The sequence below is a fragment of the Lissotriton vulgaris genome, chromosome 12 (assembly GCF_964263255.1).
Source record: "Lissotriton vulgaris chromosome 12, aLisVul1.2, whole genome shotgun sequence".
NCBI lineage: Eukaryota > Metazoa > Chordata > Amphibia > Caudata > Salamandridae > Lissotriton > Lissotriton vulgaris.
Genome location: NC_141700.1, coordinates 729,970,091 through 729,988,243, shown reverse-complemented (window position 1 = coordinate 729,988,243; position 18,153 = coordinate 729,970,091). Strand labels below are relative to the sequence as shown.

Below are 18,153 nucleotides of genomic sequence, written 5' to 3'. Positions count from 1 at the left end.
CCCCCGTCTGTCAATGCCTCCCGGAAGTGGAAGGGAAGCTTAGAAATACTGCTGCATCCCGTATTTTGGTGCCTACCTGTTCTCTGTTTTCCCGAAACAGATGACATGAAAGGCGAGGAGACACAGAAATGCTGTTTCAGGCAATATGGTTAGCTGGGTATGCTCTTCTGTTTCCCTGAATCAGCTTTGTAATGATTCAAATCTCTGCATGAAAATATTGCTGTAAAATATGTTTTAAAGGACATTGGGCACTCTTAAAGCACATAAGATGCATAAATGTAAGTGCATCTTTTCATCGTGGAAATTTGACCTTTACAGCAGTGATAGAAAACTGGACGTCTGAAGAACCCCGGTGTTAAATTATTGTTTAAGCTGGTGTACAGCAAGTTTTGTGATTTTTTTTCTGTGCATAATAGCAATTGGCCAGCGTGTCTGACTTTGGAACTAGAACACTAGGTTCAAAATCACTGATGGGGCTATTCATAAAGGTAAATTGCACTTGTGAGTAATTTACATTTGTAATTTACTCATACACTTTTCAGTTACTACTATGTGGTATCTTCCACCTTCTTCACCCCCCGGCGTCTCCGCGTGTGATGGAGCTGCTCACGGTGACATCACTTAGAATGTCACCGCGACCAGCGTTCCAAGGCGAGCGCCGGGGATTACTGTGTGGGAAGCTGCGTGAGCGTAGGCTGTGGCTGAGGTCGCAGTGAATATCTTGCACTTAATAAATACTTGTGCTCAACCTACGTGACGTCCTTGTCATCTGTGGCCGTCACTACACTGGCGACGAGGGAAAACACAGATGCGACCTCAACACGCTTTAAAGAAAGTAAAGTGATCAGCTGACCCCAGCAGAAAGAAGTATTCCCACGAAGAAAAGGAGACAGCTGTGCGGGAAGTATCCGGAAGCAGCAGAGGCAGACCGCGTCGCAAGGAATCTTCAGGAGGAGGAGCAGCAGCGGGGTCGTGAGGTGAAGCGAAGCAAACAAGTTTGTAGACTCTGCAGAAGAAGGAATGAGGAGGAAGGCGACTGCGGGTCAGTGAGTAATGCCACCTGTCATGCGAGCAAGAGCGAGGTGACGCCTGCCAGCCTTCCCAGCGCGCTGCAATGAGACTGTGATTGTCGACCCTGATGGTATGTGCTGGCGTCTGTGGTCATTTGAGCATGCGAGGCGATTTGATGCGGTGGGTGTCTGGCAAGCGGGATAGTGAAGCACCTTCCGACTCGACCTGACAGCGAGAGCCAGGCGCGCAGCACTCTCACCCAACAAAGAAATCAAGGGGGAGCTTGTGACAGGCAGTCACGGAAGCGCAGACCTGTCACCTCTGACCTGACCTCTTACTCTAGCACAGTGCGGCGCATCCAGAGATAGTGTGAAGGTTCTCACGGATAAAACTGGTTGGCAGGCGCTTTTCATCCTTCCTTGTGGCTTTGCCGATGATCGAGTATGCGAGGCACAGCTGTTTAGGTTCAACGCAGCGTGGCGCTTGTAGTGAAGGGAGCTCTTCTGCCACGTAATTGGCGGTTAATGCATGACATTGCCAGCAACCCTAGTCAGAGAAACGGAGTGTAACGCACGCACTGACAAAAAGGAATGTGAACATTGTCAGCTTTTGGAAGTCGTTCTAACAGGAATTCGTCTTGACTGTGTGTTTCACTAACGCATTTAGGGGCATTTGAAGAAGGAGTTTTCTTTTCCTCTGTCACCACGGAGTGGTTCAACTTGGACTGTGCTGGCATAAAGAATAAGGAACACGGTGTGGCGCACCTAACGAATGCAGGAGTGACATTTTGAAGGGGGGAGTAACATCTAATTGGTAGTGTCAGTGTTATTCCCAGTCAGTCTCATGAAGAGTGCAGTTTGCTCCGGGGAGGGTGGGCTGCGCAGGGGAAATTGAACCAAGGAGCCTTATAAGAATTTTTCTTTTTCACTGTGGGCTACATATGGACTGCACGAAGTATGCATGATTTAACTGTCCTGTAGCATAGAAATCTTGAAGCCCACTCACCCAGGACTCTCAAAAAAAGTTCCTGCAGGAGGGTTGTTAGGAAGCTGACACTAGGAGTGGAAGTATACTCGCATGTAATTTATGATTGTTTCTGTGTTTGGTGCAGGAAAATTGTACATTTTCTAAGGTTACTGTTATTCCAGCTGGATCTGTACATTCTCATCTAGGTGGTATATTCCAAGATAACCCTGTGACTAATAACCATGCAGAGTGTGACGCCTCCACCATTTTTCTTGACCAACCCAGGGGATCCCACAATCCAGTGGAAAAAATGGAAAAAAGTGTTTTTAAATTACGCTACTGTATGTGGGCCAAACCTTGGTCTAGAAAGGAAAGTTGCATTGTTAGCCTATTACCTAGGTGCAGAAGGAGAGGAGGTTTTAGACCATCTTCCAGACTTAGGGGCACAAGAAGCAAGGGGGCTCAATTAGTTTGAAGTAAGTCTGAAGAAGTTAGATTTGCATTATCTCCCCAAGACAAGCACAATCATGGAGAGATACCACTTTGGGAAAAGAGCACAGAAGGAAGGGGAGTCTATTGAAGATTTTGTTTCTGAGTTGAGGAAATTGGCAGCTACTTGCAAGTTCGGAGGGGCGAGTGAAGAAAGGATTAAGGACCAATTTGTTTTGGCTTGCAGGATGGAATGAGTGCGTGAAGAGTTATGGCTTAAAGATGACCCACCATTGAGGGAGGTTCTTATCATAGCCAAGCAGGTGGAGCACATGCTGCAGTGTGACAGAATGTGAGGCAGTGTCAGTGATCAAAGGCTAGAAGGTAACGGGAAAGGATCAGAAAGAGAGCAAACTGGGGGGATCGTTCAAGGGTACCTGCTATAGGTGTGGCAAGCAAGGACACCTAGCTAACGGCAAAGAGTGCCCCGCCCTCATATTCACATGTAACAAGTGTGGTAAGAAAGGCCATTTCAAGCAATACTGCAAGAGTGGGCAAGGGGTCAGTAGACAGAGTAGAGACAGGACGAATGTAGTGTGCGATGACATTGTGGTGCAAGTAAAAGAGTTACAAGTCTCAAGTCCCAATGACCCATGTGTAAAGAAATAGTGGTGCAGATGGAAGGTCAGGTCAGCAGTCCTAAAGACTCCATAAAGGTAGGGGAAGTTGACCTAGAAGCACTGTTCGATTCCTGTTCTAGGATAACTATTATCAATGCAAAGGAGTTCTCTCGAGTGTCTAAAGGAGAAATAACCTTGAAGAAAATGGATTTGAGGCCAGGGGCGTATGCTGGTCGCCCCATCTCTATGAAAGGATATTTCTTAGGGAAAATTGAATACAGCAACAGGGCAACAGTGTCCAAAGTGTATGTGTCCACGGTAGGACACAACATCTTGGGGTGGCAAGCACAGAAGGAGCTAGGAGTCTACCTTAATCCCAACAGCAATCCCCAGATCCTTATACAGGAGATACAAGGACACAAGGCTGACATAGTGACCGAGTTCAAAGGAGTGTTCAGAGAAGAACTTGGATGCCTAAAAAACTACTGTCACAAGATAAGGTTGAAAGAGAACGCCAAACCAGTTGTGGCTAAGGTCAGGAAACTCCCTATTGCCATCGAAGAAGAGGTGAAGTCCGAATTAGAGAAATTGTGCAATACTACTTTCGGCAAGTCAGAAAATTTGAGTGTGAAGTTACTCAAAAGTGTAGACTTACACAACTCTGCCCCTGTAAAAGGTGGCATGGGGTGTAGTCAAAGTTACAAGTGTAAGGTACTACTGCCAAACATGCATTGCAACGCCAATAGGTTTTACCTATGCAAGATCTATTTACTTCGCCAACGTTTTTAGACCTGTTGCACAGCAGCTCAGGCTGCTGTACAACATGGTGTAAAGTTAAAAAAAAATCCTTTTTGATGTGGCCAGCGTTGACTGCGTCATAGCGCTTTTTTAAAAAGCCTTGCTGCACAGCAAAACAAGTTGATGTGCAATATGTCTAAAAACATTAAACAAAAGCCAAGTACCATCCACAGTCGTGATAGCGATTTTGGTGCAGCACAATAGCAGCTGGATTAGCAAACCAAGAAGCAAATACAAAGTAAAGCAGTGATCGTAACATTGAAGGGGGTCGCACAACCTCACTGAAACTACACGCAAGTGATCCAAAACAATTGTAATTTCACTCTGTGGCATGCAACAGCAGTCCCTCAAGAATGAATGTTTTCAATTTTTAACTTAGCATTTTATGAAGTTTTTATTACATACTATAGCTTCCTTAACAGTAAGATGGATTTATACCCCATTTCTGATTGGTTAATATAGATCCCTGAAAAGGGTACATCCCAAGAGAGCAATTTCAAAGTTTCTCCGATCAGCGAAACCATACACTGAAACAGGATGTGCTAAAAATCTAGAAGGCATTGTTTATACATTGTTCCTTTGACTTTTCAGACACTTAACCCAAATAGCAGGCATTTATATCGCAAGAGTTTATGTTACCGAAATCAATAAAGCTACATTTCTAGCATTCCATGTGAGGATTATTTTGAAGTGAGAGTTACACGCTTACCAATGATTTTACTATTGCTTCTCCCTATCTATTAATATTGAGGCAGCACTTGTAGGGGATGGGAGGTTTGGAGGAGGCAGTGGGAACTGGAGGGTCAGCAACACAATGGTTATAGGGTGGAGGGCGGAAGACTAGCAACATGAGGGAGTTATGGGAGAGGAGAGAGGGAGCAGTAGCACAATGGAGGGCGGGGTTTGTGGAGGGCAAGCAATGCAGGGGAGATATGGGTGGAGGAGAGGGAGAAGCAACACAACGGAGTGCTGGGGGAGTAAATTAGTTTTAATTTCCTCTATGCATCACTTTTAATTATTATTAATGGATAATAAAAACATTACTGTAGGTGGGAATATTTCAATTACATTTAAGAATCCAGAAAAATAATTTGTATTACATTTAATAAATGTTAATTATTTGATTTAAAATTACGTTAATAGTGCTGTAGCAGTTCTTCTTTTGATCTACATTTAAAATAAACATAAATTATTTTACATTCATATTTACTAACAAAAATATTGTTACAATTTTTTTCTAATTAACTAGGCTTTTTACTTTTACCTATGTTTTACTAAACTGAGATCTCTGCCCTGACTGTGAAGTCTCCCTATGGTAAAGTAAGGAGAAAAGTAAAACTGTTTATTTACCTAAAACATTAGCAAGAATAGTATTGTTTTAAATATTCATGTAAATACATTGTATATGTTTATACTAAATGCAGAACAAAAGAAATGCTATAGCACTATTAACTTAATTTTGAATACAATCTTTAAATAATTGACATATATTAAATTAGATAAAAATTATTTTGATGACATTGAAATCAACAATAAATTCCCACCTAATGTAAAAACTCCGCATTAATAATTATAAACACTGATGTAAGAAATGTATTACAGTAATGTAATTATATTTTTATAAATATTAATGTTCAGTTAATTTTTACATTAAAAGGGTAATTAAAATGTTTTATAATTAAATATTAAATATGTATTTAAAAAATGTGTGTAACCTTAAATTAGATTTATTTATATTTCTAACTATTTTACACAATGTAATTTAATTTAACATTATTTTTAAATGTGTTTTATTTAAGTCCCTATCTCCATTCTTGTTCATGGCAGGATGTTGCAGTCCCTGTAGTCGAGCATATGTAGTGCTGGACTTACGGCAGCTCTGATCTATGTTATGTTATGTCAATATGTAGAGCACACTAATCATCCGTGAGGGTATCCAGGCACATTATAATTTACTACTGTTTTGAGTCCCCTTTCAGCCATAGTAACTTTAGAAGTGCAGTTTGTGAATAGCAATGGACTTACTCTTTTGTGGATGGGTGCATGTGATGGAGTGAGGTACAGAAGATTGTGTGTGTACCCCATTCAGATCAATCACCCCCCCATAACAAAGTTATATATTAATTTTGATTGCTTAATTATTATAATGTGTATTCATAAAAACACACACATTACATGTAGGAAATGCTTTGCACTAACAGGTATGATTAGCATATTAATTAATGATGTAAAACGCATGTTTCATCTATTTTGTACATTTAAGTGGTGTAATAGTGCATGTCTATGTTGTAGTGTACATTGTGCACGGCATGCTGCTTTTCTGCTTCATTTTTTAATGACTTGCAGTGTGATGCTTTTCTGCTAGGTAACAGTTTTAAAGGATAAATATTAGCACTAGTGGGTGGGGGGATGGAAAACTCTTATATTCTGTGTATTTACATTTTCTTTTTGTGTTTATCGTAGTTTTGGCTGGTTGCCAGTTCCAAAATGGCTTCGCGCTTCCCCTTCCTTACTCCTCTCTGAGCCCGTCCCATTTAGAAGTAAGTATGCACCTTTTATCAGCCACTCTCCCTGGTGCTACCACATTTACTACTAAGTGCCTGATTAGGATGCAGTAAGAAATGGCTCTGACAGTCGGTCGGTGCCATTCTTACCGCATGGTAATCTCCTGTTTGGAATAATTTCTGACTGATCCATTTTAATGGAGTTGGTCAGAAATTATTCCAAACAGGAGTTCTGAATGGCTCACCAGGGGCATGGAGAGCCCTTCCGGCATTCGGAAGGCCTACAGTAATCCCTCGGCCAGCTCTTTTCGGCCGAGGGATTACGATGGCAGCTTCCCACTGCCTTTCTCCGCCGGCCTTTCCGACACAAAAAGGCATTGGGAATCTGTTTTTGGGGGCCCCCGGCAGGGTCCCCATGGGTGCAAGGTCATTGAATGGTGCACACCTTTTGATCCATGCAACCAGGGGCAGGCACCTTGAGGTGTCTGCCATGGGGTGCAGGGATGAAATGCACCTCTTCTCTTTGCAATGAGAGCATCCACTCCATTCGCAATGCATGCTCCCATTTATAAGTATAGGATTCCTTCCGAACAGGGTTTGGTCGCATCCTACTTCCTGGTCTGGAACCGACTTAAGGAAGTGGTTCGGTTCCAGTTCCAAACCAATGTCAGACGGACTCCGGTCCATCCAACATCGGAATCAAGCCCCGAATAGTAAACTTACATGTGTAAGGTCTTCCCCTTAGAAAAGATAGGAGAGGTGGAGATTTATATTTGCAGTTTTGTGAATAATCTTTTGTCGTTCTTTACTAGTAGTATTATAGAACTACTGAATGTATTGCATAATACAGTTTGTAAATAAGTATCTTAATTTTGCTGTGCCCAAAAACACACAAATCCTTCCAATAAAATAATCTGTCTGTTTTTAATGTAATCTGGTGCTCATGTAAAACACTCTAATGTCCTTGGGCCAAGTGCACTATATGAAACAACAAAAAAAATCAAATTTTTAAGACTGCAAAAGCTATAGCATATAAAGCACTATTCCATTGAACATTCACACATGGGAGCGCAGGGTGATAGACATTGTGTTGATCCCTGCAAATTCCAGAATGTTACTTCACAGAAACATTAGGCAAGAGCATAATTTATCCCTGCTCTGACGTATTGACTTAAGAGATCCAAGCAATTTGTGGATTTAAGGGAAGGATAGTAATCTTGAAAAGAGATGAGATGGAATGTAACATAGTTATAGACGTGGGAGGAATATCAGTTTGGGGAAAGCATTATTACCAGATTGTGAGGTGAGGTGTACATTTATGTTTATTCATAGTGTGGAACTTGTGTGAAGATGAAACGAGTTAACTAGTAGGTAAAATCTGATTTTGAGAGAATGACCAAGATCGGTGAATTACTACTAATTTAAGATCTTGTATTATTATATGTCTATTTGTAATTATTATAATAAGAGGTTTTTTTGCAACTTTAAAAGAAATATTTTGTTGGATTTTAGGAGAATTGTCAATGTAAACAAATTGACTGCTGTGGGGATTCTTTACATTAGTGACGATATGACGTTTAATTTTTTGACTGCTTTGTGTTCCTTTAGTGTTGAATATATGAAAATTGCTAGAATTATAATGTGTTTGATAAATACATATATGGTATTTGGTTTTGAATTAACCCAAATGGTCACTCATCAACTAATATGTAATGTAATGACTTGAAATGAATATAATAGTTGAGGATTAAATGTATATATAGGACACTGATGTTGTCAAATGGGAATAATGAACTGAGCCATGTAATTAGGATATTGAGTGGTTATTTAAGTGTTTTAGTTATGTATTGTTTAACACAATCAGAATGAACTTTATATTCAAGATGATCTTCGAAATGACTGGGTACTCAAATGATATATGCATGAGGGTTTGATGAACATCACAGTAGAAATCATCACAAAACAGCATCTATTGATTGATATGTGTTTTCTTTCAGACCGAAGAAGCGGTTGGGTATACCATGAAACACGTGTTGGCTGAGGGTGGTTATGTGCATAAGGCTGTAATTGTTTTGATGACTTTGGTTTTAAATAAATGCGGATGTGGACTTTGAACAGCACAAATCAAGAGTAGCATTTTAATGTTAAACAATACTCGCTTTGGATATAATCTTCACGAATGAGAAGACGAGGACATTATAATAGGTCGTGTCCATCTTTTTAGGTCTCGTTGAGCCAGCGCATGCGCTGCACCGAGACATTTAGTATCGGGATTTTCAAAGTGCTTCCACAGCAGGCTTTTGGTGGCCTAGCGCTTGCGTTCACGTGGGCAGCCGCCATCTGCCTCCCTTCCAGCGCTTCCCGGCTGACCGAGCTCAGCCGTTTATGATTCCCAATGAAGCTCCTGCAGGTGCACATCACCGTCCTATCTCCTCAATTATAATATACGTTTTTTCTGTTGTGATGTCATGAATTGATGGGTCTTTCATGGTTTATGATGTCAATTAGCACATATTACCGACAGACATACAATCTTTAATTATTTATGCAATTTCAGTGATTTTTTTTGAGTGATTACTTGGTGGCTTTTGCTAATCGAGTTCTCAATTGCAATCTTGAGTGCTACCTGCTTTTGGGCATTGTTATATTGCACTAAGGCTTTCCATCTATTACTGTAAATTAAATCCTGACCCTACTCGCCACTAAAGAGCCTCTCACTCTCACAAACTCTCACAGACACTCTCTCACAGAAACTCTCTCACAGACATTCTCTCACAGACACGCTCTCACAGACACTCACAGACTCTCTCACAGACACTCTCTCACAGACTCACTCTCACAGACACTCATACACAGACACTCTCTCACAGACACTCTCTCACAGACACTCTCTCACAGACTCTCTCTCACATACTCTCTCTCACAGACACTCTCTCACAGATGTTCTCTCACAGACACTCTCTCACAGACTCTCTCACAGACTCTCAAAAACACTCTCTCACAGACTCTCTCACTGACACTCTCTCAAAGACTCTCACAGACTCTCACAGACACTCTCTCACAGACAACCTCTCACAGACTCTCTCACAGACACTCTCACAGACACTCTCTCACAGACACACTCTCACAGACACTCTCACAGACTCTCACAGACACTCTCTCACAGACACTCTCTCACAGACTCTCACAGACACTCTCTCACAGACACGCTCCCAGACAATCACAGACACTCACAGACTCTCACAGACACTCTTACGGACACTCTTTCAAGACTGTCAAAGACACTCTCTCACAGACTCACACTCTCTCACAGACACTCTCACAGACTCTCTCTCACAGACACTCTCTCACAGACTTTCTCACAGACTCTCTCTCTCAGACTCTCTCTCACAGACACTTACACAGACACTCTCTCACAGACACTGTCACAGACACTCTCATAGACACTCATAGACACTCTCATAGACACTTATAGACACTCTCAGAGACACTCTCTCACAGACACTCTCTCACAGACTCTCTCTCAGAGACACTCTCTCACAGACTGTCTCCAGACACTCTCACAGACACTCTCACAGACACTCTCACAGACACTCTCACAGACATGCTCTCACAGACAGAGAAGATGAGGACATTATAATAGGTCGTGTCCATCTTTTTAGGTCTTGTTGAGCCAGTGCATGCGCTGTACCGAGACATTTAGTATCAGGATTTTCAAAGTGCTTCCACAGCAGGCTTTTGGTGGCCTAGCGCTTGCGTTCACGCGGGCAGCTGCCATCTGCCTCCCTTCCAGCGCTTCCCGGCTGACCGAGCTTAGCCGTTTATGATTCCCAATGAAGCTCCCGCAGGTGCACATCACCGTCCTATCTCCTCAATTGTAATATAAGTTTTTTCTGTTGTGATGTCATGAATTGATGGGTATTTCATGGTTTATGATGTCAATTAGCACATATTACCGAAAGACATACAATCTTTAATTATTTATGCAACTTCAGTGATTGTTTTTGAGTGATTACTTGGTGGCTTTTGCTAATCGAGTTCTCAATTGCAATCTTGAGTGCCACCTGCTTTTGGGCATTGTTATATTGCACTCAGGCTTTCCATCTATTACTGTAAATTAAATCCTGACCCTACTTGCCACTAAAGAGCCTCTCACTCTCACAAACTCTCACAGACACTCTCTCACAGAAACTCTCTCACAGACATTCTCTCACAGACACGCTCTCACAGACACTCACAGACTCTCTCACAGACACTCTCTCACAGACTCACTCTCACAGACACTCATACACAGACACTCTCTCACAGACACTCTCTCACAGACTCTCTCTCACAGACACTCTCTCACAGATGTTCTCTCACAGACACTCTGTCACAGACTCTCTCACAGACTCTCAAAGACACTCTCTCACAGACTCTCTCACTGACACTCTCTCTAAGACTTTCACAGACTCTCACAGACACTCTCTCACAGACATTCTCTCACAGACTCTCTCTCACAGACACTCTCTCACAGACTGTCTCCCAGACACTCTCACAGACACTCTCACAGACACTCACTCACAGAACTCTTTCACAGACACTCTCTCACAGACTCTCTCACAGGCTCTCTCAAGACTCTCACAGACACTCTCTCACAGACTCTCTCTCACAGACACTCTCGCACAGACACTCTCTCACAGACTCTCCCAGACACTCTCTCACATACCCTCACAGACACTCTCACAGACACTCTCACAGACTCTCGCAGACACTCTCACAGACACTCTCTAACAGACTCTCACAGACACTCTCTCACAGAAACTCTCACATACACTCTCACAGACACTCTCAGACACTCTCACAGACTCTCAAAGACATGCTCTCACAGACACTCTCTCAAAAACTCACATAATCTCTCACAGACACTCTCACAGATGCATTCTCACAGACACTCTCACAGACACTCTCACAGACTCTCTATCAAAGACACTCTCACATACTCTCAGACACTCTCTCACAGACACTCTCTCAGACTCTCTCACAGACACTCAAAAACTCTCTCACAGAATCTCTCACAGACACTCTCTCACAGACTCTCTCACAGACACACTCTCACAGACACTCTCTCACAGACTCTCACAGACACTCTCTCACAGACTTTCACAGACACTCTCTCACAGACTCTCACAGACACTCTCGCAGACACTCTCTCACAGACACTATCTCACAGACTCTCTCACAGACACTCTCTCACAGACTCTCTCACAGACACTCTCTCACAGACAATCACTCACAGACTCTCACAGACACTCTCTCAAAGACTCTCACAGACACTCTCTCACAGACTCTCTCAAACACTCTCACAGACTGTCACAGACACTCTCACATACTCTCACAACACTCTCTCAGACTCTCACAGACACTCGCTCACAGACACTCGCTCACAGACACTCGCTCACAGTCACTCGCTCACAGAAACTCTCTCAAAGACTCTCACAGACACTCTCTGACAGACTCTCACACTCTCACAGACTCTTGAAGACACTCTCTCACAGACTCTCACAGACACTCTCTCACACTCTCACAGACACTCTCTCACTCCCTCTCACAGACTCCCTCTCACAAATTCACTCTCACAGACTCACTCTCCCACTCTCTCACTGACTGACTCTCTCTCACTGACTGACTCTCTCTCATGGACTGACTCTCTCTCACTGACTCTCTCTCATGGACTTTCTCTCACGAACTCTCTCTCACGGACTCTCTCACTGACTCTCTCTCACTGATAGACTCTCTCTCTCTCTCACTGACTCTCTCACTGACTGACTCTCACTGACAGTCTCTCTCACTGACTGACACTCTCTCTCACTGACTGACTGACTCTCGCTAAAAGACTGACTCTCGCTAAAAGACTGACTCTCGCTAACAGACTGACTCGCTTAAAGATTTACTCACTCTCACTGACTGACTATCTCACTGGCTCACTCTTTTTCACTCACTGACTGACTCATTCTCTCACTCTCATTCACTCTCACTGGCTGACTGTCACTCTCACTGACTGACTCTCTCATTCTCTCACTGACTCCCACTCTCTCACTGACTGACTAACTCTCTCACTCACTCTCATTGACTGACTGACTGACCTTCACCCTCCAGTTATTTATGCCCCCCATAACAAAAAAAAAACACAACAAGCAACCATTGGGACAGGCAGATACGAGTTGCCAGCATTGAAAGGACAAAAAAACTCAAGACATTATTTGTAATACTTTTTTAATATGGTCGTTTAGTTGTACATAATGCTTTTTTGGACATATCTAAGGTAACAAAAATGCTCTGATACTTCTTTATTATAACTTTTCAGCATGCTGCAAACTTCTGTACAGCACAGCTTAAAGACATAGGTAAAGTCAATATCTCTGGCTAAACACTTATAAGTTCCCAAAGGCGAGACCTATTGGCTATGCCAATGCTTGTTTATATTTGTATTTCTTCTAAATTAAAGTTTGAGAAAAAACTGAATGTATATAGCTAGTGTGAGCTCCCTACACTGTTTGAATTGTTTGAACTTTAACTTATGAGTCAGATAAGGCTCTGACTCGGCAGGTAAGAGATAGCGCAGGGCCTTTGTGATCCCAATACTCAAATTATATAGGTACCACTTCACCTGCCTCCATGTATTAGGGCTGCACGCAGAGGTGGGGCACTGTCTGATACCACTTGTGTCTGGTTGCGCTGACCGGTGACCGGACAGTGATGAGACCAGCACCACATGACACATGGCAATGGACTCCATCTCAACTCTGCTCCAGATCAATAGATTTGCATCAGTGAGTACCAGTATACTACTAGCCCCAAGCAAGAGAACCTCTGCCTGCCACAGTAAGCACTAAGGACCACAGCAGCATCAGGCCCGTTTAGACCACAGCAGGCAGGTGTATGCCACCACTCTCTGGTGGTGAGATCTCCATTGAGACGCGACGTGATACCAAGGGATCGACCCAGGACTTTCTAGATGACAAAAACTCTGTTAAAACGAGAGACGTGTAATTGATCTGAATGAAGAATGTATGAACCAGACTGTGTAACAACAATATTCATTCTTATAAGCCTTGAGGAAACCCAGGTATAATTGATCAGTTTGGGCAAAACAGGTGTCGGCTGGTGAAGCTGTAGAAATGTTGTGTTAGTAATACTTTGAATAACAAGGAAACTATCTGTGTACTGGAGTTCACAAAAACACCAACAAGCACAAAAAGAACACTAAATAAACTGCTCATTGAAAATGAACTGAGACTTCACCGAGCTCACTTGTTCACTAACAAGATGGAGGGGGTTACACTTACAACCAATTCCGACAGTGTGCCATCACTCTCTGCCTGGAAGTCGACCATCGAGTTGCTGTGCAGCACTGAGTGTGCGACTCAGAGGGACCCTCTGCCTGCCTACTCCAGCAGCAGGACACCAGCAGCAACTAAGGCGACATTCAGCAGAGCTGGGCACAGCTGTGGTAAATGGCCTGTCCACTCCAGGAACTAGCTTTGACGTGATGCAACAAAGGCTATAATCAAAAGAACCAGTCCAGCCCTGATCTCACCAAGCGTATATTTAGTGTGGGTGGAGGGGAGTATGATAAGTGCAGATGTAGCAGCCATTTTGAAGCATTCGGCTACCTCAGTTGCTCGCCAGTCAAGGCCTGGTCTGGAGGTTCTTAGTATAAAACTTGTACGGGAGAAGAGCGGTTGTTATAAGCGCAGAGCACTTAGCTTGCCCAGTTGGTAGTGTGTCTAGTCCAACCCTGAATCTTGATATGATGGTGGTGGGAAAGAGGCCTTAAGTTACTCATAAGCTGACATTTATGGCAGCGGCCGACTCTTAGTGTCAGTTGCCATTAGGATCTCATCAGCTCACAAAAGGGTTGCAGGTTAGTAACCCTCCATTTCAAGTTCTTTGCAGCAGTTTAAAGCCTTTTAGAGCTTTTTGTTGCTCAAACCAGTGTAATTTCTGACATTATCTCTTTGTATGGACTTCATGGGTTGGTTTTACTTGCAAGAAAGTGTCACTCTAAGAATCACACATTTGGTCAAGCTCACTCATAAGTGCACTGAGACCATGGAAATGTCACACATAAGCAACCTGAAAACTTGGCAGCTATGCAGTGACACCACTTGTGTGACCTGTGACTAGACAGAGATGAGCACAGCACCACATGCTCATTGCAATGAATCCATCTCAGCCGTGCTCCAGATCAATGGACTAGCAGGACTTAGTAGCAGTTCACTATTAGCCGAAGAGAGCCTCTGCCTGTCCAATTTCAGCAGCGCGACTGCAGAAGCATTTGTGGCCAAATTTAGCAGATCTGAGCACAGATGTGTAAGTGTGCCAGCTCTGTCCAGGAGCTAGCTTTGAAGTGGCAGGTGCAGCTATGTTTATAATCCAAAGTATCAGTCCTGCCCTGCTCCCACATGCCTTCTTTTTATTGTTGGGGGGAGGGGGGACAGAGAAGTGTGGACTTAGCATCATTGCTCCAGCATTTGGCTAGTTCAGTTGCTCGCCAGTCCAAGCTTGGTTTGGAGGTCCTTAGTATAATAATTGTGGAGAAAAGTGGTCATTATAAACATAGAACACTTAGCTAACCCAGTTGGTAGTGTGGCCAGTCCGGCCCTGGAGCTGGTTATCACGATATTAGAAAGGAGACCTTTAGGTTGCGTTTTAAATAATAAAATCTCGGGAGCCAGTGCGGTTCCATTTCTTTATTAGACCGAATTTTAATTAATTAATTAATTGTGGGTTTGTAATGCGCTAGAATCGACTCCCGAAGGAGTATCTCTGCGCAGTAGACCGCTGGGGAACCCGTCCTGGCTTTCCCTGTGAGATGGTCCCTACTGGGTATCTCCAAGGTGAAACCAGGCATCCCCGGCGTATGTGGGGGGCCGTTGTGGAGATGGGGCAAGCTAATGCCCAGAGTTGCCGAGTGTGATCCCTGGTTAGAGTAGGCACCGAGGTGAGAATTATCGAGTCCGCTGACCCTGGTCCACCCACGTATCGGATTTTATATCTCATGGCTCTGCAAACTCCAAAAAGAAACTGGTCGTTCTCTAAACTGATCCTGTTCTCCTGGTGCAGGCAGCTTGATGGGTTTCTCTTGCCAGGAACGTTATCTCTGTTTCTCTTTCTCTCACTATAATGAAAGAATCCTGTTTGGAGTCCCTCGGAAAGAAAAGAAAACCCAGGTATGTATATTACATTCTTCTCTTCCTTTACTATCCTTTCCTGCTGCTATGTAAGTAGGAAGCTTCCCTTTTCTGAGAAGTCTTGACTTTGCTCTTGCTTGTCAATATATCCGCAAGCATTGGCTGCAACCGTTCTAAGTCTTTTATATAGGTATTTCCTCAATTCAGGGTTTGTACCAAAAAGCAAGAATAAAAAAAAATTAAAAAAGGATTGCCACTATTGTGGTTTTAGGTATTTTCCGGTTTATAAGTACAGATAACCCTGTCGGGTCCTTTGGTTTCGTTTCTCTATTTTAGATGCTAGATGTCTTGTTCTAGTCTTTTGTAATATATATAGTATAGGGTTGTGGGGAGGGGTAGAACAGAAACAATTTCACTGTTTGGTGCATCAGGTTCACTGTTCAAGTATCTTCAGTTTCTTTTACGATCCTGTACCCGCCACCCCCAATTACTGGCACTCACCTGGGGCAGCCACGCTCCTTCTGGAGCATGGTGGGACCAAGGGCATCTTGGAGGTTTCCCTCTACAGCAGGCTCTTCGCGTTGTGCGTTGTGCGTTTGAGTCCCGAGTTGACGGAGATGCTTGGGTCCCCGTTGAATACCTTCGCGTAGCGTCTCGTCCGTTTCCTCCTCATCCATGGTTTCTCTACCCGCATCCTTCTCCTCAAACCTCCCCGTGCCCTTCTCTCCTTTCCCCTGCTATGCCCCCACCATTGACGTTTGTCCTTTCTCAATATCTATCCATCGCTGCTCCTCCTGTGGAGAAAATAGAACTCTGTTTTCTATTTTGCTTTTTCCTCTTTGTCCTTTTCCCTTGTTGATTACTGTTTTTTTATGTTTCAGATGCTGGAACGGTGACCTTCCATAGAGGGATTTCAGGTAAGTCATCCTCCTCTTTACTAAGGCTTTGATTACGATGTCGGTCGGAGTTGCCTCCGACTGACATCGCTGCAGATGGGCAACCGACTGGCCACAGATCGGTGGTTCAGACACTGCAATTAGGCATGTGCGGTTGAAAACTTCAGTTTTTCAATCGGAGCTTGTGCGGTGGTCCGAAACTGCCCGCAGCACAAGCGCCTATAAAAAAATGGACGTTTTTACACATCCCTGCACTGTGTGGCAGACACCTCATGGTGCCTGCCAAACGGTGTAGAGATGTGAAGGGGGGCACTATAGGTCCCCCTCAGGGCCACATGCGGAGGGCCAGGGGGGAGGGGGCCCTGCTATGGGCCACTGAAGAAACTTTCCGACAGCAGTTTCATGTCGGAAAGGCCGACATGGAACTGCTGTCAAAAAGTGCCATTGTAATTCCGACGGCGGAAACACCATCCTTAAGGGATTATGATGCCTTTCCGACAGGTCAACAGGCTCCTTGAGCCCTTCGGAAACAAGTTGCATTCCCTGGCTGGTTTAAGCTCCGACCACCGCCATGGTACTAATAAGTCGAAGGCTTTCCGACCAACATTGTAATTAGGCTCTTAGTGTCGTTGTAACAAGGCCTTAAGTTACTCATGAGATTATTTTTGTGGCAGATGATGGCTCTGAGCATTGCATGGCACCTAGAACTGATCAACTTACAAAAGGGTAGTAGTTAGAGACAATGAAGGTCTTCTCAAAATAATACCATGAAAAGAGTTGTAGATCCAAGGAAATGGTTTATTGCAGGAAATGAAGAAACTTCAGCCACAGTCTAGCTACGGCTCCATAAACTAAACTCTCATTGTTTGTTGGAACCAATACATTCCAATACAGAACACATATACAGAATATACCATAAACCTAACAAGGGAGAAAAACTAAACAAGGATATGACAATACATAAAATATATACAAAAGCAAGAATGAAATACCACAGAGACCTTACCTTTCTAGTTTTTTGCAGCATTTTCAAGATCTTTTTAGAGTTTCCTATTGCTCAAAATAGTGTAAATTCAGATATTCATCTCTTTTTGTAGGCTTCATTGCTTGGTTTTACTTGTGAGAAAGTGTCACTCTAAGGGGCCTATTAGGATGGCGGGTGGATCGCCCCCGCCATCCTTCCATGATTGACCCCTCGTCACATTAGGATGGCTGGGGGGTCCGCGGCGGATCGTAAGACCGTCTGCCACTTTTCCGCCGGTCAACACATCGACCGGGCGGAAAATTGCCACAATATGGTGGCGGTGTCTGTATGACACCGCCAACCATATCAGGATGATGGGGGAGAGCAGCCTTACCAGTGTTTGCTCTTGGGGGCCCGTAGTGGGCCCCCAGGATGTTGGGGGGCTGGGGGGTGCACATGGGGGGTACCTATGGTACCATCTTGCATTTGCATGGACAAGGTGGTAGGCACTGTGTGGTGCCCGTCACGTTGTGCATGCCAATACACAACATGCATATATTGCATTGTGGAGGATGCTGCTTACAGCACCGCCTGCCACAATGTAATATATACGGGATGCCACCGCCACTGTGGCAGTGGCATCCTAATTGGCAGTGCAGGACCGCCGCACCACTGGCAGCTGGTCCCAGCGCTAATAGATTGGCGGGCGGACTGGAGTCCGCCCGTCATCCTAATAGACCCCTAAGTGTCACACATTTGGGCGTTGACTCAGTTATAAGTACACTGAAA

The 18,153-nt window shown here is 43.8% G+C and overlaps 1 long non-coding RNA gene across 1 annotated transcript; it reads left to right on the top strand.

The window, feature by feature from the left end:
• The first annotated feature begins 21 nt into the window (after nt 1-21).
• On the top strand, nt 22-8,446 carry LOC147678407 (uncharacterized). The gene is made up of 3 exons (XR_015302582.1): nt 22-148; nt 6,288-6,364; nt 8,326-8,446. It is a non-coding gene; the product is annotated as an uncharacterized LOC147678407 (long non-coding RNA).
• Nucleotides 8,447-18,153: the final 9,707 nt, after the last annotated feature.